Below are 8,094 nucleotides of genomic sequence, written 5' to 3' on the forward strand. Positions count from 1 at the left end.
AAATCATCTTAAAGAGTGCCAGTTCTCTTGGTGGACAATAAAGATATATTACAAGGGTCTAAATAAATTTATAATTAAGTATAAATATCCTTTAACTAGAATGGATGATCTCATTGATTTTGTGAAGTGCAATACTTCTCAAAGATTGCTTTGAGAAGAATGGGATACCAACAGATTGGGATATTCAAGGATAATGTCTATAAGACTAGTTTTATGATTGCTCTAAGAAGAATGAGATATCATCAAATTAGGATACTTAAGGATAATGTCTATAATATTAGTTTCTAGATATGGGCATTATGATTTCTTAGTGTTGTCCATTGGAATCACTAACGCACTAGCTACTTTCTAATAACCAACAAATGATGAATGATTTTTTTCATCCTTGTTTAGGAAAATTTGTGATAGTCTTCTTAGACAACATTTGCATTTTTAGTAAGATCATGAGGGAGAATTGTTATAGTGATTCTCTTGTTTGCAAAAGAAATTAAATATAATTTATTTAAACATGAACTATATCTTGGATAGGTTAATAACATTGAGGTATGTGACATATTCATGAACAAGCTTTATATGTGGTATTAATTTGAAAGGCTCACATTAGCAGGCCTTTTAATTAAGGTTATGAAAACCTTATTTAATGACACGTTGGATACTCCTCCTATAATACCCCCTTCTCATAGCTCCATCCTCTACTTTACCTCCTCTGTCGCCTTTTCTCCTTTCTACATGTATCAATCCAACCTGATCCCAACTTTGCCTTGACTCTACTTTGAGCATGCCAAAAAAACCCATAATTCATAGTAGAAGAGACCATGTCATCAATGAAGATGTTGTCACATGCATCCAGAACTTGGATGCCACATGGACATATCTAAACAAGAAGGTGCAAGACCTAGAAACTGGTCCCATGTGAGCCCATGAGTTAGCCAAGATTGCACTCTATGCGTCCGAGGTTAGGCATGCATTGTCCTGCACATGAAGCAGACCGTGTAGGATTGCATGTAGATGGGGCCAGCCCTTAGGGCTACCCTAGGAAGGAGATGACATATCTCTTGATTTGGCCATTGGGTAGGCCAACCAAGTGGGGCCAAGAAGGCCCCAGGCCTTGACCACTAGCCTATGGAGGGGTTGGGCAGGGGCCTGGACAGGCCCTAGGTGCCTTGCCTAGTCAAGTAGCCAAAGCCTAGAGGCTGCCCATGCAGCTTGTGCAGGGCTACCCCCACAGCAAGCAGCAGGAGAATGCACCAAGTGGCCAGCATATCAACCTAGTCGTGTAGACTAAATTGTAGACTAAAATAAGTCAACCCATCTTTAGAATGAGTTGACCCCAACAGTAAAAAGGGGTATAAATACCCAAGGCATAAATCAGTCCCTTCATCTCACAATTCACAAAGGGTAGGTCGGTTAAAAGGGTCAGGATAGCCAAGGGTGTGCTTCAGCCAAGGTGAAGAGTGTAGGTCAAGAACCAATCTTTATTTACAGATTTACATCATTCTAATAAAGCAAATACACCATTCGTGGTAGGGGACCTATAGAGGGTATTCGAGACCCAATATTGTGTCTAACTCTACCTCTCTCTCTCTCTCTCTCTCTCTCTCTCTCTCTCTCTCCATCGTCTTCATCCATTCTCATCCAATCACATCATATTACATCTCATCCATTCACATCTACCCCGATCCACATCACATCCATTCACATCACATCTCATCCATTCACATCTACCTAGATCCACATCACATCACATTTATCCACCTTACATCTCATCCATCCATTCACATTACATCACATCCATATATATTCATTCAGATCCACATCTCATCACATCAGATCCATCCACATCACATCTCATCCATTTACATCCATATATATTCATTCAGATCCACATCTCATCACATCACATCCATCCACATCACATTTCATCCATTCACATCTCATCACATCACATTCACATCCATTTACATCTCATCATATTATATTCATATCACATCACATCCATTCACATCTACCCAGATCCACATCACATCCATTCACATCACATCACATCCATTTAGATATCATTACATCACATTCACATCTACCCAGATCCACATCACATCCATTCACATCTACCCAGATCCACATCACATCCATTAACATCACATCACATCCATTCAGATATCATTACATCACATTCACATCCATTCACATCTCATTTCATCCACATCACATCACATACATTCCATCCACATTACATCACGTCCACATCTATCCATATCTCATCACATTCATTCCATCCACATTACGTCACATCCACATCTATCCATATCTCATCACATCTCATTTATTCCATCCACATTACATCACGTCCACATCTATCCACATCACATCTCATTCATTCCATCCACATTGCATCACATACATTCCATCCACATTACATCACGTCCACATTTATCCACATCACATCTGAGTCTCTCCTTAGTTAAACACATACCAAATGCTTTCTCCAGCATTCTGGCATAAAACAATCCTTTAAAAGAAAACATAGGTTCTATGCAAGTAGAATTCCCGGTTCGAGATTGGTTCCACAAAACCCTTTTTTCTTAATCCAGATTTTCTTAATGAGAATCATTAATCTCTCACCAGGGTAATCTACCTATCATTTGACTGAATTTCCAACTAGATTCTTGGTGATTTTGGTTAAGGGAAAGCTATGCTAATTCAACGGTAGTCTATTCTTTATGTCAGGAATTGGAATTGGTCATGAGGTTTTTACTTGATTCAGATTCGAGAGATGGGCAAGTAGTTTACTAGCCGCCCCTCTCGCAGTCGTGGTCTAACCAAAATTATTCGGTTTACTTCTAACTTTGATTCCTAAGGATTTTCTTCAAATAAAAATCTACTGAACTTCTAACCGTAAGGAAAATTCCAACTTTATGAATTTTATTTCATAATAGATTAAGAATTGGTTCTATATGAGAATATCGGGTTTTTATAAAAAATACTCTTCTTCCATTAATCTAATTTTGAGTAAATGTTAATTTGGTGATTTATCCACCTAAAATATCTAAGAATATTCTTTCTACCAATTTAATTATCAACTCTAAGTTTCTAGGTAGAATTATGGTGAAAATTCCTCTTTTGTCACCAAAATTTAATTTAAACCTTTCTCTGCTTAAAATACCATAAAAATTCTTCTTTTAATTAAATACAAATATCCATTTTTTAAATATACTTAAAATCCCTCTTTTTGCATTTAAATGATTGAATTCCAAGTTTCATGGAAATTCATCTTTTATCATTTAAAAATTTCTTATGTATAAAATAAATTTATCTAAAATTTATCTTTTTTAAATTAAATAAAATATCTATTATTTTAAATATGCCAAGATTCCTCTTTTACTATTTAATTACTTGGATCTCAATTATCATGGGAATTCCTCTTCTCGCATAAACATAAATTTACCAAAAATTCATCTTTTCTTTTAATTAAATATTTATGCATAAATACTAAAAAGTTATTTCCCATGAATATGATGAAAATAATTCTTTTTGTATAGGATGTCCAATCCTAGAATATGGCAGGAAGTCCTCTTTTAGCATTATGCATAAAATAAGATATGTATTATTTTCTAGAAATTTTAGGCTAAGGTCCCTTATATCATTTTTAATTGATTCCTAATGCACCTTGGAGAATTTATTTTGACCATAATCCAAAAATTTCTGAAAATCTAGACCCTTAGGCTAAGGTCCCTTATATAATTTTTAATTGATTCCTAATGCACCTTGGAGAATTTATTTTGAACTTTTGTTTCAAGGAAATATATTTTAGATATTAGGAGAATTTTCATATCTAAAAATATCTCAATATTGAATTACCTCTCTCTAGAATTTTTCTTCTCTCTAGGCAAAAATAAGGAAAATAATATTTTCTTGTATTTATAAATAGGGAATGATTATAGGAGATTAAGATAAAAGCTTATTCATTATTCAGGCTTAGGAGGAATCTTACAATCAGCATCCATATCTTCAGGCTTCACACGTTTGCATTTGACAGGTTTAACCTACTTCTTTTGCACAACCAAAACATTGTAGATCTGCTCTTTCCAATAAGAGAAGTTTGTACCATCCAACTTCTCAATATTAAAGAGCGCATTCTCAGATGACGTAGCCATCACAATAGCTTTAGATGCAAACCAATAAGCAATCCAAAATGCCAACTGCAGTGGCCAACCAAAGTACTTAATGCAGCAACTTTTCCCTATTTTGGATAGCAAATATCTTTTGAACCGCAACTCTGATGCAAATACTATTAAAAGCAAAGATGTAGGCAATTGACAGTTCTATAACTGTTCAATTGAATGTAGATCCCAAATCTTGACAGATTTGATGCTATTCAGCTTTGAAAAACAGCCTACTGCTCATTTACAGTAACTTCTGGCTATTTTGTACGTATCACATCTTTTTTCTCCAAATCTCTAACTGATATTCTTCCAAAAGAAAAGTTATAGTCTGTCCAGAAATCTAAAACTTCTTAGTTCAACTCAAAGACCAATTCCTTATGGATTCTCTGATATTCATGCTGAAAAATAGCCACCTGCACACTTTTTACTGCTGTCACAAGACAACAAACTGTTCAACAAGACTCAAAGTACAGCTTTATCACCGTCACTACCAAGACATATCATTACTTGACATATGTTGGGACCAACATCCAACCACTAAGGCATCCAAGCATCATACAACCGGGGATTAAAACACCTCTTGCAATATGCATTCAACCACACAACTTTTGTAGTTTCTTGTTTGTGGTACCTGCAAAACAACAAATGCTTGTATGCAACCTGCTTACTAGATAAGAGGGGAGCCGAGCTCCATGACGAGGGTAAGAATGGCTAAGGAGATGAAGACACACTCTTCGACAATGCCAGCAACAAACATAGTCCTGCAACAACATTCGTTTTTGCTTCTGGAGAGATAATACAGGTCCTCCCCCACTCTTGAGCTAAGCTGCTCTGAAACTCTCTGCACACAGGCTTACTCTAGCCCCAACAAACTTGCCCATACAACTGGCCGCTCACAGCAGCTCACACATAACCTCTCGCACATAACCTGTATGAAAGGAGCACAATGAGAGCTGAAAAATCACAGCTCCTAAACCATAGCTCAGATGGCGATTCTGACTGCACGAATGCCTCCAAAAGGGGGGTAAAACTGCAGGACACCTGCTGGAAACGCTCCTAGAATGTCGAATCTCCCGATGCCAAGCTCGGAAGGCGATCCATACTCTGAAATGTGCGCGCGCCCGAAAGCGATAAGTGAAATCTAGAAAGGCAGCTGCTTGAATCCTAATGCCAAGCTCTGATACCAGTTGATGGAAGCGAGGATGCAACGGAGAGAGCGATCACAAGAGAAAGAGAGAGACACAAGATATAGTGGGTGCTACTGGTGCAAATCGTCACCACACCCTTATTCTCTATGTATATACAAATAAAGAATAACCATGGTACAAGTGCATTGGGTAGGCCATTGGCCTTTACCCCAACACCTTTTGCATCCTTGGAATCATTAGACATAAACTTAGGTGTCTGTCCACCCTTTTTGTGCTCATTTCCAACTCTGAATTTTCCCTTATATGAGTTGAATTCTTGTCTTTTTGATGTTCCGTTTGCCATGTAGCTCCTCAGAAATAGTAGCTAAATATGTGAGCTTCTGTAAAGTGTTATGGGGATACACTGCAAGGCTCTTCTAAATGATTTGTTGTAGCCCTAACTAAAACTTTATTTTCTTCTCGTCCTCACACTAATCATCATGAAAGGTGCGACCTTGAGAAGAATCCGCCAAAACTTTGAGAATATGAAGAAATGGACTCGCCTTCATCCTGTGTCAGCTAATCCCGTTCCTTTCATACATTCTTTTCAAAGTGAGGAGGAAGGAGCTGATCATAGAATTACTCTTTGAAAGCACTCCATGTATGAGCAATTGTTCTATCCAAGAGCTTGGCCATCCACCAATCACTTGCAGAGTCTCTTTAAGATGCATACCCACATGCCTGAGCATAGATTTCTCTATGAAGTCCTTAGTGCAAAAGGCTATGTCGAATCGCCTTATGAAAGCAGGTCCTTGGTGGTATCCAGCTTTCCATTATAGCTCTTGAATTTGATGTCCTCATCCCCTAATTTGAACTCTTTGTCCTTCTTGCTCCATCGAGCATCTCGATGCTCCAAAACAACATCCTCTTTGTCATGTCTACGATAGCAATGGTGCCTAGGTCTAGGGCTTAATTTCCTGTGCAACACCCTCCACTCTGGATGGAATTCTAGGAGCAGAAACATACTTAGAAGGTGGAGATATCACCAACAATGCATGAAGATGTTCTGCATCCCTCGTATGGGCTAAAAACCCCTCATCATCCGCTTGAGCATGTCAATGTACATCATCTCCTTGGGCTGCATGCCCTCTCATATCAGTTGGGCTGCATGCCACATCATAACATCTGTTTGGGCTGCATGTCACTTACATCACTTGCTCAGGTTGTATGCCCTCTCACATCACTGGTTCGGGCTGCATGCCCTCTCATATCACTGGCTTAGGCTGCATGCCCTCTCACAACATCATCAAAATTTCCTTCACGGGATAGCTTGCAAGGTTGCCGTTTGTGAAGACCCACTTTCCCTCATCATCGTTTTCAAATAAGCCACAACCAACTCTCGAGGTTTGTCAATTCCCATCTATTGGACAGTTGCATCAAAAGTGACCACATCAGCCTTAACCTGAGACTTTGATTCAAAAACCCTTTGTACATCCGGGTCTTTGCAAAAAAGCACTGAGCTCTTCAAGCTCATTCATCAAAGCATCAAGATCCTACTGATCCTCAGCCCTAGATAACGGTGGGTCATTATCTGCCAAAGCCCCAACATGGTCCCTGTCTCTATCCTCTTCCTGCATGCGACGAATACGGGTGAAAGAGTCCTCCACAGAATGATCTGACTTGCTGGCCATGATGTATTTACCAGATTTTTAGAAAGAAAAGAATTTCCATGCCTCGGAATCTCTCTCTACCAACTTTCCAAGTATGATACTGAATAGACTGCAAGGGTGCAACACTACCCCTACACAAACAGGAGGGCCATGAAGTCTTTCCACATGCTCATAGCCACTTAAACCAAAAGTAACCTCTTGTCAAGGCACGAAAGTAAGACGAGGGCTACCTTAGAATCCCAACCTTCTCTCACGAATCGTGACTCCTTACAGCCATATCCAGCGTCATATGTGGCACAAGCTTTGTAGAAACCCAAGCTTTGATACCACTATAACGTGAGGGCAGCTGTAACACGGAAATCTTATCTATCATGAAAACTGAATAAAACATAAGCATGCCAGAAAGGAAAAGATAATAGTTCTACACAGGGCTGACCCCCCCTTTTTGGTTAGATTACCAAAAAGGAGTCTGCTTCAAATACAACTTTAGGACTAACACTTGTTTCTTCCAATACAATATAAAAAATAAAACAAAGCATATGCTAAATTTAATTTAATCCTCAGCACACAAGAGAGCATTCCCAGCATAAAGCACATGTAGGAAAACCATGGATAAGCCACCATAGCACTCCCACATCAGCTTGGGACAACCATGCATCTTCATCTTCCTCCTATTTGGCTCACAGAGCAAGTTGACCAGCCTTGAAGGGCTATTTACAGCAATCGACTAGCTCTCAAAATCCACAAGGGATTCAACCAACAGCATTTCACAAGCCTGAAGGTGTCCGATTAGTAGTAGGGAATCCCTTTTCCATAAATCGCGAGCTCTTCTACCCTTTTCAGTGCCCTGACCAGCAGCTTTTAGGACTCTAAATAGCCGGCCAGCAGTAGGAAAGCTCCCAAAAGAAGTTGACCAACTTCCCCCATACACCTGGATGGTTTCTGTCACAGTAGATGGCGGTAGAGGGCTGTAAAAAGCTGAAAACTGGTCTACCAGCTCTCCATGCACACAAAAAAGCATGTGTATCCACAAAATTGGAGTTGTCTCCACTAATAGAGCCTCTCTGCTGAAAATAGCTTAATTGTGTGCTTCTAGTCCAAAAGGAGGCACCTACAAGAGATTGGAAGTCGAGC

Source organism: Cibotium barometz, chromosome 29 (genome assembly GCF_041138505.1).
Source record: "Cibotium barometz isolate CiBa-2024 chromosome 29, ASM4113850v1, whole genome shotgun sequence".
Taxonomy (NCBI): domain Eukaryota; kingdom Viridiplantae; phylum Streptophyta; class Polypodiopsida; order Cyatheales; family Cibotiaceae; genus Cibotium; species Cibotium barometz.